The 24,289-nt window shown below is 39.7% G+C and overlaps 1 long non-coding RNA gene across 2 annotated transcripts in view; it reads left to right on the forward strand.

Moving 5' to 3' along the window:
• Nucleotides 1-1,835: 1,835 nt before the first annotated feature.
• LOC309853866 overlaps nucleotides 1,836-24,289 on the forward strand; it is a 354,063-nt gene continuing 331,609 nt past the window's right edge. For both annotated transcript variants that reach the window (XR_014306015.1, XR_014306016.1), the window contains exon 1: nucleotides 1,836-1,997. This is a non-coding gene — a long non-coding RNA (uncharacterized lncRNA). The remainder of the gene's footprint in view (nucleotides 1,998-24,289) is intronic.

Genomic DNA, 24,289 nt, shown 5'->3' on the forward strand with positions numbered 1-24,289 from the left:
TCTTAAAATAAGCTTGCCAGTGGTCTTGATATATCACAGGATATACAAAACCATGAGGATTCCATTCCACGTGTTCATCTGAGAATTCTTTGAAGTGAGAAACACAGTCCTTCCACTCTGAGACACTGCGAGGATGATGTTTTTGAGCCAGAAAGGCTCAAAAGACAGCAAAACCTACAAGTTCATTCCCATCTCGGAGACTTCTGGGCCACCACACACTAAATGAATGCACTTTTCCTCACTTACTTTCCCAAGAAGTTACCCCATTTTGCAGATGAATAAATTATGGCAAAAATGGGTAAAGGCACTTGCTGTGTCACAGGGCTGTTCTGTGGGAAGAATCGCATTTTGATCACTCCTCTTTGCATCCCAAAGTCCACCTTCTTTTTACCGTATTACAAGAGTAGTTCTACAAAAATATGAGTTGTCAAGGTAACATTGGAGAGAACACTACTTTCTCTTTTTCACAACACCCATAATGGCAGATGGAAAGGGCTTGAGATGTGGTGTAATTATTTTGTTATAATTAGAGAAGAGTTATATGAAATGTAAACGTTATCTGTTATGTTGTCTCTTTGGGTTACCGAGTCTTTAACTTGCGCACGGGAGGGGACCAAGGCCATCCACTTGATGATGCTGTGCCTACACTGAGGCCAACTAATCCAAGGACATAAGCAGCCACTAGCTGAGCTGTGATTCGGGTGAAACATCAGGACTTCTAGTTTTCACGCAAACTACACTCACCTTTTCACTGGCCACCCTTCTAAGTCTCTTCCCTCTTAGTCTCCCTCTGCTGCCTCCATCAACACAGCTGTCTCTTAGAACAATGATTCCTCTAGATTCTGTTTTGGATCCTTCTGACTAGACTGATGAGCTCTGGGTACAAATGTAAAAGAGAAAGGTAGAAAAGTGAACTTGGGTACCATCCTCCCTTCCTTTCTCTTCCCTCTTTCATCCCTTTCTTCCTTTCTTCTTTCTTTCTCTTTTCTCCCTCTTCCTCCCTACCATCCTTGTATTTCCAACCCCAACATAGGACTCTATTATCCCCTAACATAAATGTTAGTGTCTTGGATTGAGGGTCTCATTTCTACTTGTCATTATGTGTATAGTTTCTAATTAGGGATGACTGTGTGTGCTTATTCTTTTGTTTTATGATCATACCCCACCCCTGGCCCAGCTTAGTGGCATCTGCTAACACTCTCTGCAGGTCCTAATCAATGCCCCCATGAGGAAGGGCTAATACCAGCGAGGTAATGTAATTGGATTCAGGAAGAAAGGCTGATTCAAATAGGAGAATTTGTATACCATAATTGTTCTCCCCACTATCACCTGGAAAGCTCGTGGAAAGCCAGATTGCTGTGCCCTGCGCCCTTGAATCCCTGACTCGGGAATGGCCTGGGACCATAGAATTTCCATTTCCAACAAACTCCTACAGGAATTCCAACAGGGTGTTGATTCTCTGATATAACCAGAGCATACCAGTTCTGATTAAATCATGGCCTTCTGGGAGGGAAGTTCAGGAACAGTTCCCACAGCTGACAGAGATTAAAAATCGGACTTAAAAGAGGCAAAAGCAAGAGGTCAAAGGTCTGGTCGTGGAGTGGGGAGTGGGCCAGCTGGCTAGAAAAGTAACTCTTCAGGACTTGTGTTCTTAGTGTTTACACTCACTTTTAGGTCACTAATTAGAAATGACTCAGAGTATTCAAAAACTGTACTTAAGTCAGTTAACAAATAGGCAGTATAGCCAGGCAGAAGAAATTTAAATCCTCTAAAAAAAAAAAAAAAATCTACGATAGACACCGCAGCAGAAGCCTGGAGCAGGTGAGTCAGCTAGCTCTCATTGATGCCGAACATGCGTGCCTGCAGGGGTCACCTGAAGTCACCCACCCAGCGGGAGCGAGGACCTCTCTCCCGTTCCGCTCTTACCTATGGGGCCACTGAAGACACACGCGGCGTCTCCTCCCTGTGGCGCCTGGAGTGGCCGCCGTGCCCGGAACGTGAGTGTTCATGAGCTTTTCTGTATCTTCACGGCGGCCGCAGTCGGGAGCTCACACTGAGTGTGTTAGCCTCACTTTTGTAACTCCTGCGGAAAAGCCATCCCAGACTGTTCTGTTCTGTGACAGAAACTATTACCTCTGTGTCTCTTTCTCAGTGTTTGTGGCAGGGAGGGTGCTCTGGGCCGCCTCTCTTTCTTAAGTTTCTTGGAGCGGCTGCAAAAACGAGAGAAAAAAGGCCTGACGGCCACTTGCCGAGTAGTTTAAAGAAAGGTTGTCTTCCAATTTATTTCCCTGGGTCTGACTTCCAGAAAGATTGTCAAACCTCTTGGTGCCCATTTGCAGTAGTTGATTCAGTGTGAGAAGTCACAGAGTGTCCTAAATTCTGAGGAAATTGGTGCTACGACTCAGAACGGTATCAGGGAGTGTAGAGGGGCAGTGATCCTGAAAATAATGTAACATTCCCAATTTCCAAACTTTAGAGAAAGCATTGCTCACGTAACCTCTGCACCACTCACTCCTTCTTCTCCACTGCTGAACCCTGGAAGTGGAAGAAAGGCCCACAGAGGAGTTCTCTCTCGCAGTAGGGATGAAGCACAAAACCTCCCTCAGTGAACATGTCACATGGGTAGCCCAGTTGCTCGTGGCTTAGGAGCAGGTATTGGAAGAATGTGTTATCCCTGCCGGGCCTCTTGGGACTTTTAATGTTTTATCTGATGTACTGGATGTCTTTGTGCTCAGAAAGACCTTTCCCTCCTTGCTATTAAGCTCTCCGCATATACCGAATGACTTCTCTTGAGTGCAAATGAAAAATAGGTAAATACGTATATTTGATTTTGCAGTGATGCCATTATACAGTAAGAATGATATAAAATTTTCAGGCTGTGAAAGACCATCCTTTGTCTTTGCGTGGTGTGTGCTACCTAAATTGTGTTCTGTCCAATCTTCTTGAAGGCACTACACATCTAGGGGTGAGTGTTAGAGTAACCACTTATTTCTCTCTAATTTTACCTTGTAGATATGGAAAATTAAGTCGTGCATCTAGACATGTGTTTTAAGAACCATTAGTATTTCTAAAACTCTGTGGTATCTCTTTTTTTTTTTTTTTTTTTTAAGACTTGATTTATTTGTTTGAGAGAGAGGGAGAGCACGAGCCAGGCAGAGGAGCTGAGGGAGAGGGAGAATCAGGCTCCTGACTGAGCAGGGAGCCTGATGCAGGGCTCGATCCCAGGACTCCAGGATTATGACCTGGGCTGAAGGCAAACACTTAACCAACTGAGCCACCCAGGTGCCCCTTTTATATGTGTGTGTGTGTATATATATATATATATTTTTTTTTAGAGAAAGAGGGAGCAAGTGAGTAAAAAGGGAGAGGCAGGGACAGAGGAAGAGAGAAACCTAAGCAGTCTCTGCAATGAGCAAGGAGCTCAATCTCAGGACCCTGAGATCAGGGCCTGAGCTGAAACCAAGAGTTGGAAACTTCACCGAGTCCACCACCCAGGCACCCCTAAAACTCTGGTATCTTATGGGAAAAGTAAATTACAACAGGATAGTAAAACACTTAAGGTTCTCTAAACTGAGAACAAATTGTTATCTTTAATTTTGAGTTAGCATGATTCTTAAGACAATAACTATTGAATTCTGAGCTAAAAAACAGCATTACAAAAAGTTACCAACAAAAGCAAGACCAACAGAAAAAAAAAAAAGGTACAGCTTAGTAATTGTTTCAGAATTTATGTTTAACTTATTTATTCTGGAGAAGCTATTCCAGAATCTCTGTACAGAGATTCTTCTGAACACTTTGGATAGGATTCAGTGAGTTTTTAGAAAGCTCTTTTACTCCTGTGTATTAAGAATCTGTTATATAACCTTTGCATATATGCCATGTAAGTCTTATATTTCCTTGGTGTCCCTATTTGAAATCAGTGAGCTTCTGAGGAAAGAATGTGCTCTTCTGTCATCACAGAGATTTCAGGTTCTCGTTAATTTTTTTGTTGCCTGACGGAATACTCTGTGTCGCGTTGATTGAGTAGCTCAACAAGTGTTGAATGTGAAGTTTTCTGGAGAAGAGAGGTCATGGATACTCGTAGTGGCGCAGATGGGATTAGAATGTCGGCCACGTGTAGTGCCTCTCAACGCTGAGAACGTGAGCTGATCACCTGAGAGTATCAAGCACAGTATTCTGAACACTCGGAAACATCAGGATAAGAGAAATTTGGGTTTTACAATGTGGGGGGCAGGGAGAAGGAAGAAAGGAAGAACCATTTGTTAAGGATCTAACATGCAACATAAGCTTGTTGTGTGTACTTTCCGTGTATCAGGTCACAGTGGTTTAAGTTGGCTTCGTTCAAACTTAGGGGCCTGTTCCAAACTTCAAACTTTATGAATAAGGAATCACTGAGGCTCCAGAGTTAACATTATGTGTACACAACCAGCATCTCTTTAACAGGTAACTATTAGTGTCTTTAAATAGTTTGTTCTTCCTTTTATTGAGCTACGATAACTAGTTCCATGAACTGATTGCTTCATTGGTACTGGAACTTGACGAGGTTCCAAGATCTGTATTATATCTTGGGGTATTTTTTTCTTCTTTCCCTTTGTTGTTTTGTCCCTCCTACTTGTGAAGGATTGTAGGATGCTGAATTCTATCACCAGTGCTCTGACAACGAGGTGCCCTACAATTTATTTCAGTTCTGACACTAACTAACCACAGTTAACTATGACCCCATAGATTAGGGGTGCCATTGCACAAGACTGTGCCCACTTCACACACTGTCCTCAAGCGTTGGGTGATAGCAAGCAACCTACATTTCTTGCCCAGCTTGGCTACACATTTTGGAGTATCTGCAGTGTCTCACCTGGTTTGATAATTTGTTAGAATATCTCACAGAACTCAGGACTCATTGCTGTTGAGTTGATCCTTGAACAATGTGGAAATTAGAGCCACTGACAGCCCCACCATGAAGTCAAAAATCTGTATGTAACTTTTTATCCACAAAAACTTAATTATCAATAGCCTGTTTCCCTTAAGCCTCACCAATAGCCTAAGTAGTCAATTAATATGTGTTTTTTATGTTATATATATTATAGATTGTATTCTTAGAATAAAGTAAGCTAGAAAAAAGATGTATATTCTCTTCCTTATGATTTTTTTAATAACATTTATAATACAGTACTGTAGTTATGAAAAAAAAATTGATGTCTAAGTGGACCCATGCAGTTCAAACCCATGTTTTTATAGGGTCAGTGGTACCTACAATTGCTATTTTATTATAGCGAAGTCAGATGAATAGTCAGAGGAAGAAACCCACAGTGGCAAGGCCTGGAAGGGTCCTGAAAGCAGGGTTTTCTCTCCTTGTGGAATGAGGCTGGCCACTGCCCCGAGTCTCTGCATCAGTATGGTCACTGACCGAGAAGCTTTCTGAGCCTCATTGTTTGAGTTTTTACCAAAGTTTCATTACGTAGATATGACTGATGGCATCACTGGGCACAGGATTAAACTCCATCTCCAACTGTTCAATCTGAAAGCTCTAACTCTCCAGCCACTTGATTGGCTGTCCTGTTACCCAGCCCTCATCCTGATGCTCTCTCTGGGCCCTGGAAGGAGTCACCTCATTTACATAACAAAGACACCCTATCACTGGAAATTCCAAAGGTTTGTGAAGTTCTGTGCAGGGAACAAAGGGGACAAAGACCAGACATGTATTTATATCCATATCTAGATCTACATGCATTTTTATTATACTATGGAGGATAATAGAATATTGTAGTACTAATGCTTTCTTATTCAGAGAGCCTTTTCTTTTTAAATGAGGGTTGGATATGTCTATTCATATTTTTGTGATAACAAAAAGGAAAAAAATCTATCTAGATAGCTATCTGTCTGTCTATGGATTCCCTCAGCAAATCAAGTCTTTCCTTCTTGGGAATCTGTGAACTTCAATGGCCGTAACTATGGTAAAGGCTCTGCTTGCTTGAGCAGCAGATACTACTTTTATAAATGAGGAGACAAGCTTAAGAAGGTTAAGTGGTTTTTCCACAATGCTACAGGCAGAGACTATATGGGAATTTAGGCTCTCAAACTACCTAGCCCATGCTCTGAATACTAAATCATGCAGACGTCCGGCAGAGTTAGCCCAGGATTGATGGAGTCACGGTTTCAGTTTCTGGTAGACCACCCGAAAAGAGAACAAGCGTTAAAAGTACTAGAATGCCTGGTTCCGTGCAGAACTGAGTATGCTTCAACCTCAAAACGAATGCAAAGGCCACAAATGTAAAATAAGAGAATTAAGACAAAAATTACTTATTTATTTTGATAAATAAAAATCTAGTTACAGGGCACCTGGGTGGCTTTGTGGGTTGGGGCCTCTGCCTTCAGCTCAGGTCATGGTCCCAGGGTCCTGGGATCGAGCCCCACATCGGGCTTTCTGCTCAGCGGGGAGCCTGCTTCCTCCCTCTCTCTCTGCCTGCCTCTCTGCCTACTTGTGATCTCTGTCTGTCAAATAAGTGAATAAAATCTTTAAAAAAAAAAATCTAGTTACAGCAAGTCTGACATAATATGTCAAATTACACCTTTATAGTCTTTAAAGTTGCTATAATCATTGGTGTCTAACTATGCTTTCTCTCTTTTTTTAATGCAGTAATTTATTTTATTTATTTATTTTTTAATTATTATTATGTTCAACTGGCCAGCATATAGTACATCATTAGTTTTTGATGTCGTGTTCAACGGTTCATTAGTTGTGTATAACACCCAGTGCTCATCACCACACATATCCTCCTTAGTACCCATCACCTGGTTACCCCATTCCTTCACCCCACTCTGCTATGCTTTTTTATTTAAGTGTTTACAAAGTATTAGTCAAGGGGAATAAATATGTCATCAGGAATTCATGGGGAAACACTGTATTAAAAAATAAAAATTAGGCGCCAGGCTAGCTCAGTCGGTAGAGCATGAGACTCTTAAAAAAAAAAAAAAATTTAGAGGTTTTTTTTATTTATAAGAGGGGATGTAGGGGAGAGAGGGCATGAGATTGAGCGTATGCCAGGGGAGAGGGAGAAGCAGGCTCCCCATTGAACAGGGAGCCTAACCTTGATCCCAGGAGCGTGGGATCATGATCTGAGCAAAAGGCAGACACTTAACCAACCTGAGCTACCCAGGCACCCCAGAAACATTGTATTTATGTAAAGATAATCTAGAGAAAATTCATAACATACTATTCCCCTATTTAAATTCAGTTTTATAAAATCCAGATTGGAATTCATTAACCGGCCAATTAATATAATAATTAACTCATTACCTTAATGGTGCTGTAATTATCTATGAACTATGATTGTATTTTAATTTTTCGAAGTCAAGGCGTAATGGTTTTATCTGTGCTCCCCATAATAATTTTCTTTATACGTCCTTTTCCCCTGCAGGTTATAAGTAGGACACAGAATTCCTATGAGGAGTTATCTAATCCCTATTACACCTAGGATAGTCATTTTCCCAGAGCTAGGGTATTCCTAGAGTTAAAAGAGAGAGAGAGAGATTGTGAAAGAGAATTTGAAAGAAGCCCCAAAGCATTTCTTTATATGATTTTCTTTCCTAACCTGGGGTAGAGATGCACACCTTCTCTGGGGAGACCTTGACTTCGCAGGAAATGCTGCCACACGGTGTTACCATCACATTCGGGAAGACAACATGATGGGGTCATGAGTTCTGTAAGCTTTCTGGATACATATCTTACCTGCTTTTCTGGTGTTGTAAGCATGCTTATTTGACCAGTTTGATCATCCAGGCCTGGATTAGGGACAAAAAAGGGCATAAAAATAATAATGTTGAAAGTTGAGTCAATACAGCTTAACCTAAGTAAGAGCTTCACATAGATATTACGGGACAAGGCCAAATAGCAGAAGGTCACTCCACTGTCTTACAGAGTAGCGATATTCCTAGCAACCCCTTCCTGAGTGTGTAAATGCTAGCTGCTGATTTATTTAGATAAGCCCTCTGATCGTACAATAACTCTATAAATTGGTTGTGATGATTATCTCAATATTACAGATGGGGCTTGGAAAGGAGATAGAATTTACCCAAAATCATGGAGCTAGATGGTGATGGACATCTACACATGACCTCTGGTTTTTAGGCTTCTCTCTCTGTAAAATCTTTGTTCTGTCAAGTTGACGATGAGGAGAACTCAGATCTGTATAACTTCAAAGTCCACATTATTTTTTCTTAAAAAATCACTTTCCTTTCCTGTTTCTTTCTTTAACCCCTCACCCCCAACAATCACACTACAATGCATTACTTAAAAGATCAATAACGTAGAGGAACCATTTTTCTCTTTAGTTGAGAGGGGAACAGTGCCATTAGAAAAAAAATTATTTGGCAGTTGAGTCATAAATACATTGTTGGTCCGAGGAACACAGGGACTGTAAGAAATAGCTAACCTACTTCATTGAGTACTTCACAGACCTAGTGATAAATTTTTATACTATTTGATCCTTAGCAACCAATTTTCTGATTCTTTAGCTATGTATGCCCTGGTTGAAGTCTTGGTTGTAAAAATTAGAGGGCATTAGCTAGTCTGGTTGGCTGCCTATCAGTGAGTGTTATCTACTTGATATTTGGCCACTGCCAGAGGCTAAATTGTTGGAAACCTAAGGAGGTTCATCTGAGGTGGAGATGATTGTTGGAACAGGCTGCTAGAGATGGTGTAGAGGTCAAATGAAGGACGCCTTGATTCATCTGACCTCCTCCAACTTTCATGTCCAGCTTGGTTCCGGGTTGATGTCTTGGTGAAGAGTACTATCATGCCTTTGGTCCTTACCTTCTTCTCTTGAGACCTCACTCAGTTTCTTACAGGACACAATCCAAATGCAAAAATCAGCGTTTTTTTAATGACTCTGAGCAGCAAAAGCAAATGGTGTTTCCATTGGATAGAACTAGTGACTTCTTCAGAGAATTAAATAGTGCCAATCTTACTAACACTGGTGCATAGATCTCCAGGCATCAGAAGTTGTGACCACACTGATGGGACCCCAGCTGCAGTGGAGCCTTTAAATCCCATTGGAGGCCTAGCTTCTGTGTTTCCAGTTGACAGTGACAGAAAATGTCAGTGCAAGTAATCAGAACACAAATTAGAAACAGGTTAGTCGAAAGGAACAGTCTGCACAGAGATAGAAAATGTAGAGCTGAGACCCACCTTACATGTGTTTGACTTGAAAGTTCATGACATATTAACTGGGGGCTTTAGAAAAGTTGCCAAAAAGACTCTGTCTCTCTGTTTTCTGAGCTCTCCGTTGTCAAATGCCTAGGATTTGAAATGTCTGTGTGCTGTGTGCTTTATATGTTAGTGCTCAAACCAGCAACTATAGTATTTGTCATATAAGAATATTATGTCTTTTATAGGCTTGGGATAAACTGGAAACAGCTTTAAAGTCTCCCCAGCATGGAGGGCATCACAGAATACCAATCTGTAAATATAATTGCATTGATAATATTTATTCCAACTTATATAAGTCAATATTCATCTTTATATAAATTGCTCCTTCTGCTCAAATAAAGCTGTAATCTTTTGCGTTTTAATACATCTTAAATGTATTTCCTCTCTGCTTGGTGAGGTCTTTGTCCCAAGTCTCCTTATGTGACTAAATATTTCTGGTGACTCAAACAGGGAATCTCCACATCAGGAACAATTCAGGTCTAACAGCAGTTAAGTGTAGGGTTTTTATTGAAGTGAAGCTGTTTCTCTTTTGCAGTAAGTGCCGGGAGAAATGACTGTTGGCTAACCTCAAGTAAATGAAGTAATTCCACATTATCACCAATGTGCTTAGAAAATGGGCAGGTCAGTGAAAAATAGAAAAGTTATAAACTAGTATAAGAATGCATTGATAAGGGATGCCCGGGTGGCTCAGTGGGTTAAGCCTCTGCCTTCGGCTCAGGTCATGATCTCAGGGTCCTGGGATCGAGCCCCACATTGGGCTCTCTGCTCAGCAAGGAGCCTGCTTCTGCCTCTCTCTCTGCCTACCTCTGTGCCTACTTGTGATCTCTCTCTCTCTCACTGTCAAATAAATAAATAAAATCTTAAAAAAAATGCATTGATAAGTTAGGTTGAATGGATGCTTCTTTGGAATAAAATTTCGCATAAAGCAGGAGGTCATAATACGCACGTATCCCACCCATTCATTCGTAAAGATAAGTTTGTGAGAGGAACATGTATTAGAAAGTGCTTTTGAAAGCTTATCTTCTGCAAACCACAAGTTGGCAGGACTTTTACAATGTCTGTTAGAGGGTCGTTTGGAAGAAAAATAAGACCTCAAGAAGTAGTTAAGGCAACACAAGAGCAAATTTGTGCCATTGCCCTTGAATAAAAACATACACTGTTGTGCCAACTTTTCTAAAAATGGTTATATTTGGTATTTATCAATGACCTCTGAGTATGTTCACGAGCTAAAGGAGACTTCCTTCACATTACGTTTCACTCCTGCAAAGTCTAAATGATATCAGAGAAACAATACAGATATATCATAAAAGGCTATCATCCTATCAGGTGAAATTACCTCCTCAAGAGAGAAACTACTCGAATGCAACAATTCGTCTCTCAGCTCTCTCTTCGGTATTAAGCAGTATGAGATCAAACATATAAAATGTCTGCTGTTTAAGGGGTTCACTCTGTGTGCACGTGTGTCAGTAGAGTTTCAGAGTTTATCAAGTCTAAGCCCAAAATCAAATATCCCCTCTCATGTGTAGCCTTTTATTAACACTTCTCTCCTAACCAGGGCACTGAAATGCCTTCCCTTCTCTGATACACAATCCAGACCTCCAGTCTGGAATTTAAAATTATTCTCCCATCTTCCAGGAGTGCTAAGTTAAGATGTCTGTCAGCTTTCAGCACTCATTAGGGGATTGTCTTGGTTTAAATAATTTCTTTGTCCAAATTCATGCTTCCTTTCTGAGGCTGCTTGCATCAAATGTGTAGGGAACATGGGGTTGTAAAAACTGTTCCCTTCACCCCAACTCTGAAAGAACACTGCAGCTCCGGGGTGTTTTAGGGGCTTGGTCTCCTGGGGATGAAGGGCAGCTCAGGGACTGCTGCCTGATCCTATCTCTGCTCTTGCCCCTCCACAGGTGTAAATCCTCAAAACACCCTTTAGTAAATATCCTGAGGGTCTGTCTCCATTTTGTAGGCTGCCTCCAGGGAAGCCAGTCTGCAATACCTTTGTGCTCCCATGAAATGCTCATGTGAACCTGTGTTTCAGTTACAACAATGTACTATGTTTGCATAATGGCTTCTGTTGTCCCACATGTTAGCTCACTTAATTTTCCAGATGGCCCTATGAGGTACACATTCTTGTTGTCACAGGCCAAGGAAGCTCAGAAGTGGTTAAGAGCTTGTAGGAAGGAGGAATTACAACCTAAAGTAATATTATTCTATGCACAATGAAATTACCCGTTCTCACAGTATTTGTTGTTACACGTGTCCCTTTCTTTCATTAGGAAAAAGACCACCCATTCTCCATCCCTGTGTACCCATTGCCGAGATCTGTGTCTGGCCCAAAATTCCTTGCAAGTTTTTGAACTTGGAAAAATTAGTGGCTTTGTTAATCTGTGGTTGCTTTATCTTTAAAACTAATAAATATTATAGTTATTAGGCTATTTATGTAAAAGTATAATATTCAATTGCATTTTGGTTTGTAAGCTTTCATTTTGGCTAGCTAGTACAATGGGAGATAGAAGGTAGATTAATACCTAAGGTATTAGGGGCAGGCAAGTCTAGTTCCCCAGTCAAAACTCCGACTCCATCTCTGACCTTGAGTAGCTTTTATGATATATCTGAAACTAAAACTAATCAGCCATAAAGTTATTTCTCATTATACTGTAAGATCCTCCATGTAAAAATATTAGCAGTGTGCCTGAAATATCATTAGCTCTCAACAAACAGAAGCTACCCTGTGTAGACACCCCCGCACCCCCACATACCTCAACAAACAGAAGCTACTCCGTGTAGACATCCCCCCAACCCCCACATACAAACACACATGCACGTGCTTGTGTCTAATAAACATGCAAGGACAAAAGAGTGGTCAGGGTATGGAAGAGGGTTGGAAAGGGCAGCTAATAGGGTCTCAGGCACTAGTTGGTTTTGATAAATTACCAAAATCAGTTGAAAGTTCTGCTGTTAAAAAAAAAAAAAAAAAGAAACGTAGTTTCAAAAAGATTAAATAACTCGCTCAAGGTCATAGACTTGGTAATTGAGAGAGCAGCTGTTCAAATCCAGACCTATTGACAATAGAGATTGAAAAGAGGAAAAAAGGGATAGAAAATATAAAGGAAAACAAGAGGGGAAATAATATCATTACTCATAAAATATGTATGCCTGGAAATATAGGAAGTGAATCCTCAAATTTTTGTACAAAAGAGAATCTTTACTCTTTAGTTGGTCATCAGCCTCACAGAATCTTCACATCAATTATTTATCTCTCCGCTGATAATGTCCATTGGTATGGAGAATATGTTCCATTTTGGAGCTCAAGATACAAGTGTTGTGGTCTCCACTGATTGATTGAAATACCAGAATCCAATTTTCAGGAGAGTTCTTACTTCCTTATTAAGCTCACATCACCATTAAATGTTCACTGTCAAGAATTCTCATCAAGCTTTTAGAGCTTTTCTGCACTGCCTGTGAGGTACTCACAGTATTGGAAGTTATCAACAAAGGCACTTTCATGTCTACAAAAGTGGTGATGGCCAACAGTAGAAATATACTTTCTGGCATAATTAAGACAATTATCCATGAGATCAAGTCTAGGTAATGTGAGGATCATTCCCACTGCAGGTTATTTTCAGAGAGAAAATTCTCTATTACCCCCATCCCACCACACCTTCCCCCCCCCAAAAACCTGAAGAATTACATACCACTTCTGAAGTAACTTTTATTGATGCAGACTTGCCAGACATTGGTCATTGTAAGTGTTGCTAATCTCTCTGCAGACTCTCTTTCCCATTCTTACCTTCTTATTCTAAGCACAGCCTTGAAGGCATGATTACATGATCAAGTTAATGACTAAGGGGACAACTAGAATTTGTATTATACTTCCATAAACCTGAAAGAGTATTTGTTCCAATACTTTTACTGTCAAAATAAAGGAACTGTCATTATTGCCCTCTCTAGGGGTTTTTAGCAAACCAGGACTGACCCTTCCTAAAGAGAAATGTTACATTTGATATGTGGATATTCATGCTTAAACACTAAATATCCCAAAGTATTATAATTGAGAGCACAGATGAGTATTAAGAATTTCACAATACTTTTTCAAAAACTACAATAGCCAACCATTTCAAGAGAGTCAAACCTATATGATTGTGTTAAATAGATTACTAGTAGCAGAGAAATTCATCATAGGCATGCACAGGAAAGGCTTGCTGAATAAACAGTTATATATCTTCTATATCAAGCTTTATATATAGTACATGATTCAGATTATTTTATTTTTGAGCAAGCACTTATTGCAAGTCTGTAAAGTTACAGATACTGTGCTAACCCTCAGGAATTCATGAATAATAATGTAGAGACCCATGCCCTACCCACTCATTTACATTCTCATATTAAACTTATTAATACATTTAAAGAAATCTGGTGACTACTGTATGATCAAGCAGTATCTTCATAAGCAAGACAAAATATTTGTGCAAATGGATTTTATATTTTAAAGAGGGTGGGAATAAATACATTAAAAATAAATAGATAGGGGTGCCTGTGTGGCTCAGTGGATTAAAGCCTCTGCCTTCGGCTCAGGTCATGATCCCAGGGTCCTGGGATCGAGCCCTGCATCAGGCTCTCTGCTCAGCAGGGAGCCTGCTTCCTCCTCTCTCTCTGCCTGCCTCTCTGCCTACTTGTGATCTCTGTCTGTCAAATAAATAAATAAAATCTTAAAGTAAATAAATAAATATATAAAGGTGTCATGCACACAGTGAATGGTAACAGGTGTTTCATTTTAGTAATATAATTATAACTAATATGAAGCCATTCTTAAAACATATATGTGATAATTACCATGAATTATTATAATGCTAGAAGGAAACACAGGTCTCCTTGGGAATATAGAAAAGGAAGCCATGATAACATTTAACCTGAGCCTTCAATCATGACTTTACCAAAGAAATAATTATGTCAGGCAAAAGAAAGTATAGAAAAGATGGCATGCTGTGGAATTTAAGTTGCTCCGTAAGACCTGTCATTGTTTTCACACCTTTATGGAGACTTGTGGCCGTTTTGTTCCCCTCTCTCTACCAGGCTTGTCTGGTAAATACCCCCGTCCAGGATAAAGTCTGTGCCTGCCCTTAACAGATGAGCTCTGCTGCTGGAAAAGCACACACTTGTGCTAAGTAATCTTACTTTAAATTTATGATCACACATGCTGAATGACTAAGTATTGCTGAGCAATCCAACTGTACGTTATTTTTTGTCTTCCCTCTCCACAATCCCTTCTTCACACCCCCTCGTCTCTCAAAGCTCCTATGGAGTCTTGTCCTTCTCACTCTCAGCTAAAGACCTAAAACATAATCTACTGGGAAAACAGAAACCAACAGAAATTTCCTCCTCTTTGGCATCCCATGGTAACTGAAGCCTTCCTCTGTACTGCATTTATGGCTTCCCCTTCTGTTTCTTGAAATGGAAGATTTCCTTCAGAAGTTTTATCAAAAGCCAACCCCTCCCCTGGGCTTTGAATTCCATGGTCTCCTGGATTTAAGGAGAAATTCTCACTGTGCCAAGTTAGGTGATAAGACAGGGAATATTTGCTATATATCAGGAAGTAGGCAGTTAATCCATGTCTACATCAACTTTCAATGAAACAAAAATTCAGTGTGTATAACCTTACGTATGTGTGAGGACGTAGAGGCCAACAAAAAGTGGATACCCATCATTTTCTCCAATAATAATATTCTTTTTATTCTCAGGTCCCTGTAAGATCAGTTTTACTTCAGAGGTATATTTACCAGGGTGTTAATGAAGCTGAAACTTCAGGACCACTCACTTGTATGGGCCTTAATAAGACATTACAATGGACTTGAACTTACATGTGCATACTAAAAATTACATTGGTATTAAGTTTTCATTCTACTCTTCAAAGGAAATCCTCCAAAAGGCATGACCCACCGGTCTCACAAAACCAAGACCCACATGCTTATGTGTCCACAAAATTATGACTTTGTTAGAAACAAAATTGTACTTTGACCCAGAATGCTTCAGTCAGATTTCTGAATAGAGACACAGTGATTGAATTAGTAAGTATTGGACATTGAAATATTTTTAAACAAATTTTAATTTTTAGAATCATTGACATTTACATGAAAATTATAAAGATAGTAAAAAGAGTTCCATAGGCCTCATATCATTTTCCTTATTATTAATATTTTGTATTAATGTATTTTATATGTTACAATATTAATATTTTGTATTAATGTATTTTATATGTGTTACAAGTAATGAGCCAATACTGATACATTAGTATTAACGGAAGTTCATACGTTTCAAATTTTCTTTGTTTTTACTTAATGTCTTTTTTCTCTTCCCAAATTTCTTCCAGGATACCGTCTTCCATTCAGTTGACATGTGTCCTAGGTTTCTCTTTGTTGTGACAGATTCTCAGACTTTGATTGTTTATGATAAGCTTGACAGTTTTAGGGAGTACGAGTCAAGTATTTTGTATAATGCCCCTCTACTGGAATTTTTCTGATTTTTTTCTCATGATGAAACTGGGGTTATGTTTTTTTACGGAGCACAGACCACAGAGATAAATCACTATTTCCATTCCATATCAAGGACACATGGAATAGATGTGACTTATTGATGGTGCTGTTGATGTGGAACTTGGGCACCCAGATGAAGTCGTGTTTCTCAGGTTTCTCTGAAAACACTTTCTCTCTCATTCAGTTTCTTACTGTACTCTTTAAATGAAGGTTACTCTCTGCAGCTTACACCTAAGGACTGGGAGAAATGCTTTGCCTCCTTAAGAACAGAATAATTACATACAGTATTTATGCTTTTCCTGAAAGGGACATTTGTTTCTTCTCTCCCATTTATTTATTCAATCATTTGTTTATTTCAGTACGGACTCACATGCATCTATTTTGTACTTTGGGTTATAATCTATTTTGTGGTTTAAAATGTTCTAGCTTTGCCCGCTGGAACTCCAACTTGAATCTTGGGTCCTTGGATATACCGCCTTCATTGAGGTTTTTTTTTTTTTTTTTTTTTTGCTTTATTTTGTATTTGAGCACTTTCTTACTTGCCGGCACCACAGATGCATCATCTTATCCGTTTCCTGTTCTAGGCCTAGAATCGGCCATTTCTTCAAGGATCCCTGGTTCTTACATCAAATAGTAGTTTAAAGAGGGGCACCCGGGTGGCTCCGTCATTGCGCATCTGCCTTCTGCTCAGGTCATGATCCCAGGATCCTGGGATGGAGCCCCACATCAGGCTCCCTGCTCAGCGGGAAGCCTGCTTCTCCCTCTCCCACTCCCTCTGCTTTTGGTCCTTCTCTCGCTGTGTCTCTCTCTGTCAAATAAATAAATAAAATCTTTTTTAAAAAATAGTTTAAAGAAATAACAAAAGTTATTGAGTACCTACCAAGTGCCAAGAACTATGCAAGATGTGTTCCTCTCTGATTTTTCATAACAACTCTGTGAGTTTGTATTATTATGATCCCTGTTCTCAGATGGAGATTCTGAGAAAGACTAAGTTAAGAAATTTGCTCCTAACCTAGCAGTTATCATAATGAGCAGAGGGAGGTTTCAGATTCAGGCTGGATCCTGGGATCTTATCCTTTACACTTTATTAAAGGGATTTAGAAAAGAGGGACCATGAACACCTAACTAACCTTATGGAACTATTAATAAACAAAAAAAAAAAATGTGTTTCAAAGACTTATGGAGTCACAGATGACAAATTAGGGGTATCTGCTTTTTTAGAAGTTGCTGTGGTTTTTGCTTTTCTGGAGATCTAGACTTGGCATCTTTAAAGGCAATTTCCTGGAGATATAAAAATCCAGATATTTAAAGGCAACTTCTTACATGATGGGCGTTCTGAAAATAGTGCTAGGAGAGCCAAACTTAATGTGTCACAAAGAGTTTGCATTATGCGATGCATGGATGATAGATCCCAAAATAGCACTAGTGCCCTTGGCTTCCAGATTCAATACTGCTCCCAATTCGTCAATCCCAGATTAGTCTTCTCCGTGTCTAATGGCACCTGATCTTAGGCCTTTCTGCTGTCTTGCCTTTTACATTGATGATCATGGAACTGGACTCTGGAATAATCAGCATAAACTTTTATAGATTCCTCCTACCACCAATCTTATCTTGTTGTCTATTTTCTGTACAGACACCACCATGAAGAGCAAAAGGGCATTATCAGAATTTATTAACAAAAGAAATATTTTTTATGCTGTTGTTTATATTCACAAAATTTGGGAAATTGATATTACAGAACAACCAATCTCTCCTATGCCTAAGGACAGTTTTAATAATATCACATCACCAATTATAAAGAACTGTATTTGAGAGCCCACAATTAATTGCATTCTTGTAAGTCATTTGAAATAAATAGAAATAACAAATGGGTTTAGTCACCACTTTTACACCAAACAAATCCCATTATTTATACCTACTAAAAGATTAATTATCAACTGAGAGCTACATAAACCATGTTTATTTTAGTAATATATCTGTATTACAAGCTTAACATATTCTCCTTTACTCACTAATTTATTTGCATAAACTTCAGATTATTGTCAGAGAAAAAATATTCAGACTTACAAACATCTAATAAAATGGATATAAGCTCTCTTTTCGCAGTTTTTCTCTTGAGTTGAGGTGAAGTAAAATTCAATTTTTTTTAAGGAAAATTAGCTTCCAGTACAGTTAAGAATGTCTAATTGGAAATCTGAATGTGATTAATATATACATTGAAAGTGTTACTATGCACTAATTCTCTAAAATTCTCTTTTTCAGTGATCATTCATCTTTATTTGGCTATTAGACCACATTATACATATAAATATATGTATTAAATATAAATTGAAAAGTACAATTTTCTAAGTGTTCTAAGAGGACCAACCTTTGCCTAAGGAAACTGTGATTTTTGGTGGCATTCAAGATCAGGAAAGGTTACTTGAAGGTGTCGATCACTAATGTTTTTATATTAACTATAGTTACAGGATTGGTTTTGTTTCAGTTTTTTTGGTTCTATCAACTTTACCTTTCCATGGTCTCTAAGCCACCCCATCTGTATCTGGGATTTACACAAACTGAAATTCTTTTGTCATGCAGGGGTCCATCTGTGAATAAATTAAGACTCTTTCAGCAAAATACTCCAGCAAATCTGTGAATGCACAACCCGACTTAGGGCGTGGTGCTTGGAAACCAGTGTAACAGGAAAATGTTCAACTGTTTCTACTAAGCAGCTGAGTGATCTTCCTTTTTTTCTTTCTTTCTTTCTTTCTTCTTCTTCTTCTTTTTTTTTTTTTTTTTTTTTTTTTTCCTTTTTCTGGGTATATATTTATGACTGAGCAATTCTCTGCTGGTTGAGTATTATACTAAAGAGAAAATTTGATCAAGATTATGCTACTTAAATTCATAGATATCTGGATAATATAGCTGGGCATTACATATAGCTCAGAGGGGCACTTTTTTAGGGCTATCTATGTTTGAGCTGAAGCAAGTGGATCTTGACAGTCATTCAAACTTGGGTCTATGTGCACAGATGTGAGAGTCACCTCCTGTTAGAGATTTTATCTCTTAATGATTTAAAGACACACACACACACACACACACACACACCCCTACCTTGTGCAATAAGAACCAATGGATAATGTGAATATTAACACACTGATTCTTAAATATGAGAATTATCCCATTATATACAAAATGGCATTTAATCCTCATCTATTATCTTTCTAATAAGATTGTCTATTTCACATTCACATTACTAAGGATTTAATTCTTAGTTACATTTATTGTTTTTGGTACATTTTGAGACATTCCTCTGGGATAATATATCCAACTGGCTACTGATTATGTAATGCTTTCTTTAGTTAAATATGAAATCATATAGGGCCATATAAACTCACCGTCCAGGATTATCAAGTCTCAATATCCTTCCAAGCCTTGTTCTTTAAAGTTTCTTCTTCATTAGTCATTTTTATGGTCCTTCTATCAACACTGATTAAATATGAGTTGATGATGAGATCTTGTTATTAGTTTTTCATGAAAAATGTGCCCATACTAATATGCAGGGCACTGCTGAAACTCATCTGACTTAGCAGGATCCTACAGTTAAGGAATACAGAGGGACAGACCGCTGTTTTTCAGAGGTTTTGCATTCAAGACAAGGAGTGCTTTCTCATGGATCCAAACAAAATGTCCTTTAAAAAATGTTACTGGTTTTGCAATTTTCACACGTGTGTTACCAACAAGTTTTATGGATCAATTTAAATGCTAAAACCTTCCTAATGAAAAGGAATTCAGAGATACTTGAATATATAGTCATTTAAAAATCCAAAGTCAATCAATGGAAAGTTATTCCAGGCATCATCTTCTTAGGATTGCATTAACCTCCTGTTTACATCCACAATCCAAATACCTTCTCTCCCAATTCCTTTGGAAAATAATTATATTGGAACATAATTTCATAGCCCTATAAAATAATTTAGTTGTAATGCCTCTAGTTTCTCTTTGAAATCAAAGTTTTCATTTCCTTCTGTTTTATTTTAATTCCTGCTTGACTTTTTAAGGTACTGATAGTCAGTGGAGAAAAGGCAGGCAACATGTTAAAATGTCATCAAAGCAGCATTCTATTTTAAAACAAAGATATATATTCTAATTCCAATGACAGCGATAAAGCACTCCAGGGTGTGCTTTAATGGGCCATTAGTTTTCTTCTCGGGTGGTTGAAATTCTTTGGCCTATAGCCTTCTGCTCCCCTGAGTCTCTGGGCCTCTATTAGACCCATTAAAAACTCCCTGGAATGCGGTTTTTGTCTAATGTAATTATTATAAAAATGTTCAAGTTACACATTTATTCCCCCATTTGCAATGGCACTGGCATTTCACTTGCCTAAATGTTGACATGAGGGTCTTCAGAAAATATAGTGCAGATGATCAATTAGAAAGTAAAAAAGAGATTTTTCAGGTCCGTGTCAGAGGAGGCAAGAGGAAAGAAGAGAAATGTCTGAGTAATCTAAGCTGAGTAATTTGCACAGATGCCGAATACGCAGTGGTTTGAACCATGTCGACAAATCTTTACAAATCACAAGTTTGATATATTACCCCCAGCCTCATTTTTTCGAATGATCTTCACCACTTCTCTGGAGTGGAAGAGATGCTTTTCTGTGTTTCCTTAGACCTTCAAAGACATTTTATTTTATAACACCAGTAAGAAAAGAGATTCCCATACTGAGAGGAAACTGACTAGGTCCCAGCACCCAAGGCGGAAGAGGCCAAGAGTGGTTATGCATATTTATTTCCCATATTATTATTATTATTTTTTTAAATTTCTTTTCAGCGTAACAGTATTCATTGTTTTTGCTCCACACCCAGTGCTCCATGCAATCCGTGCCCTCTCCAATACCCACCACCTGGTTCACCCAACCTCCCACCCCCCGCCCCTTCTAAACCCTCAGGTTGTTTTTCAGAGTCCATAGTCTCTCATGATTCACCTCCCCTTCCAATTTCCCTCAACTCCCTTCTCCTCTCTAACTCCCCATGTCCTCCATGCTATCTGTTATGCTCCACAAAGAAGTGAAACCATATGATAATTGACTCTCTCTGCTTGACTTATTTCACTCAGCATAATCTCTTCCAGTCCTGTCCACGTTGCTACAAAAGTTGGGTATTCATCCTTTCTGATGGAGGCATCATACTCCATAGTGTATATGGACCACATCTTCCTTATCCATTCATCCGTTGAAGGGCATCTTGGTTCTTTCCACAGTTTGGCGACCGTGGCCATTGCTGCTATAGACATTGGGGTACAGATGGCCCTTCTTTTCACTACATCTGTATCTTTGGGGTAAATACCCAGTAGTACAGTTGCAGGGTCATAGGGAAGCTCTATTTTTAATTTCTTGAGGAATCTCCACACAGTATTAGATATAGGTCCACATCCACTCTAGAATCCCCTACTTTTTAGTCTGGGTTCTCCAGAGAAACAGAAAACAAGAACGAAAACTATGTATGTATAAATAATTTTTAATTTATAAATATACTTTCTATAAAGAATTGGCGCATGCATTTATTATGGGGATTGAGACATCCAGGAACTGCAGTCAGCAAGCCGCAAAATTTAGGAGAACTGAGGGTAAGGCTGCAATCTAGATAAGAAAGCCTCAGAATTACTAGAGCCCGTGGTGTTGGGTTGTCTGAGTGCAAGTCTAAGTTTAAATCTGAGTCCAAAGGCAGGAGAAGAAGACTAGTGCCTTTGCTTAAAGACAACCAGGCAGACAGAAAGAATTGGTTTTTATTCAGCTTTTCATTCTGTTCAATTTTTCAATGAATAGGGTTCACCCGCACTGGGAAAGATATTCTACCACACTGAATCTACCTTTTCTGATGTTAATTTCATCCAGAAACCTCCTCACAGATGCACCTAGAAGGAATGTTTAACCGATATTTAGCCAAATATTTTGGCCATCATGGTCCAGTCAAGTTGATACAGACATTTAACCATGACAATTTACATGTGCACTTTTCCCATCACACCCATGTTTATTACCATTATTCTAGACTCTCTATCTGGTTAACCACTTCTATCTGTTTCATTAAGATCGGTTTCTGGACATCTATCTTGTTCTTTGGTTTGCAGTATACTCCTCTGTTTCTCCATTTCCTTTGACTCTGTGCTGGTTTCCGGCATGAGGCAGAGCAGCCTTCTCTCCTCTTCTTGACAGAATGGTCTCCCGTGGGAGACGAGCCTTGTTAATCAGCCCAGCTTGAGCTTCGGGTTGTCTCTGAAACCTTGGTTACTGTTCAAGATACCTTCTTTGTTCTTTGTGGCTCACAGCAGTCACAGGTATGCCAAGACCTGTCAGCGTACCAGTGGGAAGTATCACGTTTGGCGCTTGGATGCAGGCTGATTGGAAATAATCCTCAGGCAACAGCTGGGAAAGCATGTAGTGAAGCCTCTTCCAGGTAGAAAATGGGAGATGGATGTTTTTGCCTGCCCTCGCTGTGCTGGGCCTGGGTGTGGCCACAAGGGAGTATTCCTGCACCCATCAGGAACTGTGGCTTTGTTTGCTCCAGCCCTCCAGGACTTGTGAGTGGAAGCTCCCGTTGGCTATCAGAACCGGGCAATCTGGGTCCTGTCCCTCAGGCAGCAGCCACAGCTGTGAGGTGTTCCTTCCAGGGAGACACTGGCAACTTGGAGAAGGTGAGAGAGAGTTAGACGGGTGTCTACTAGCTTCCCTGTTGAAGATTTTTTTTGCAGAGGAGCATAGCGAGGCCCCTAGATGAGTGATAAATTAGAATCTTAACCTCCGGGCAGCTGTTTTTGAGGTATGCAGATAGACCTCTTTCAGAGAAAGACTAGGAGACAAGTGTTTTGCATGCTTCCGCAGCACTGAGTCCTGTGGGGAAAACTGATGAAGAACTGTTTCTTTGTGTGCTACAGGCCTGTGGGACTCATAAATGGAAGCCCTGTTAGCTATCAGAACACGGGATTCTGGGGCCTGGTCCCCCAGGCAGCTGCACAGAGACTGGAATGCAGACATGTGTACAAGCTCCTTCCAGGGAGATTTTGGTAAAATTGGAGCAGGCTGTAGAGAGATGGCAGGGGAACTGTCTGCTCATTTTCTCAGACTCTGGGGAGGATTCCAGCCAGCACCTAGATAAATGCTCAATTAGCAACCTTACCCACAGGCAACAGCTTTTAAAGTATATAGAAGACACTTCTGGGGGAGAATCTGGGAGATGGATGATTTTGCCTGCTCTCTCTGGCTAAGCCCTGGGGTATAGCCTCCCTGAGTCCTCATATGCATGTTAACAAGTACTCCTTTGTTTGCTGTGGTCTTGTGCATCTCCTGAATGCAGGGAGATCCCATCCCTAGGTTGGCAGTCTTAAATTGGGACACTAGAGAAAAGGTCTAACCTTCCACTCCTCAAGGAGCAGCTGGCAGTGGGGAGCTCCCTCCTGATTGTATGAGGATGATGTTCAGGGGGCTGGGGTGGGGGGAGGCATATGATCAGAGTGTGCTTTACTCTTTCCCACCAGTTCCGGTGTAGGTGTTTTCTCATTTGGCCCATGCACAGGGGTTACTCAGCTAGTTTCTGATTTTCCTTCAGAGATAATTACCCTGTGTTTAGCTGTACATTCAAAGTGTCTGTGGAAGGAAGAAAGTTCAGAGACTTCCTACGTCACCATCTTAACCAACCCCCACTCTGGGAAGTTTCTTAAAAGTGTAATTTGCAAAGGCTAACTCTCAGGTTCATAGATACAAGATCATGTTGACTATGAACAGAAATAATTTTATCTCTTTCTTCCCAAATACAAAGCCTTTCTTAGTTTTCTAATGGCTCTAGGTGGCACCTCCAGTACTATGTTGAATAAAAGTGATGAGACAGGGTACAGAGGTCTTATTCTTTTTTTTTTTTTTTAAGATTTTATTTATTTATTTGACAGACAGAGATCACAAGTAGGCATAGAGGCAGGCAGAGAGAGAGAGAGGAGGAAGCAGGCTCCCTGCTGAGCAAAGAGCCCGATGCGGGACTCGATCCCAGGACCCTGCGATCATGACCTGAGCCGAAGGCAGTGGCTTAACCCACTGAGCCACCCAGGTGCCCCAACAGAGGTCTTGTTCTTGATCTTAGAGTAAAAGCTTCCAGTGTCTCACTATTGACTATGGTATTAGCTATGGGCTTTTCATATATGGCTTTTATTATATTGCGGTTGTTCCTTTTTATTTCAAGGATCCTGAGTGGTTTGTTTGTTTGTTTGTTTGTTTGTTTTTGTCTCCATGAAGGGGTGACGAATTGTTTTCAGATGCTTTTTCTGCAACAATTGAGATGATCAAGTACTTTTTCTTCTTTATTCAGTTTATGGGATATAATACATCAATTGATTTTTGCATGTTGAGCTCTCCTTGCTTTCCAGGAATAAATCCCACTTGGACATGATGTATAATTATTTTAATGTGCTGTTGAACTTGCCTTGGTAGTATTCTGTTGAAGATTTTTAGGGATATTGATCCCTAGTTTTCTTTTGTCTAGCTTTGGTGTTAGGGCTCTGCTGGTCACATTACATAAGTTTAGAAGTA

The sequence above is a fragment of the Mustela nivalis genome, assembly GCF_964662115.1.
Source record: "Mustela nivalis genome assembly, chromosome: 18".
NCBI lineage: Eukaryota > Metazoa > Chordata > Mammalia > Carnivora > Mustelidae > Mustela > Mustela nivalis.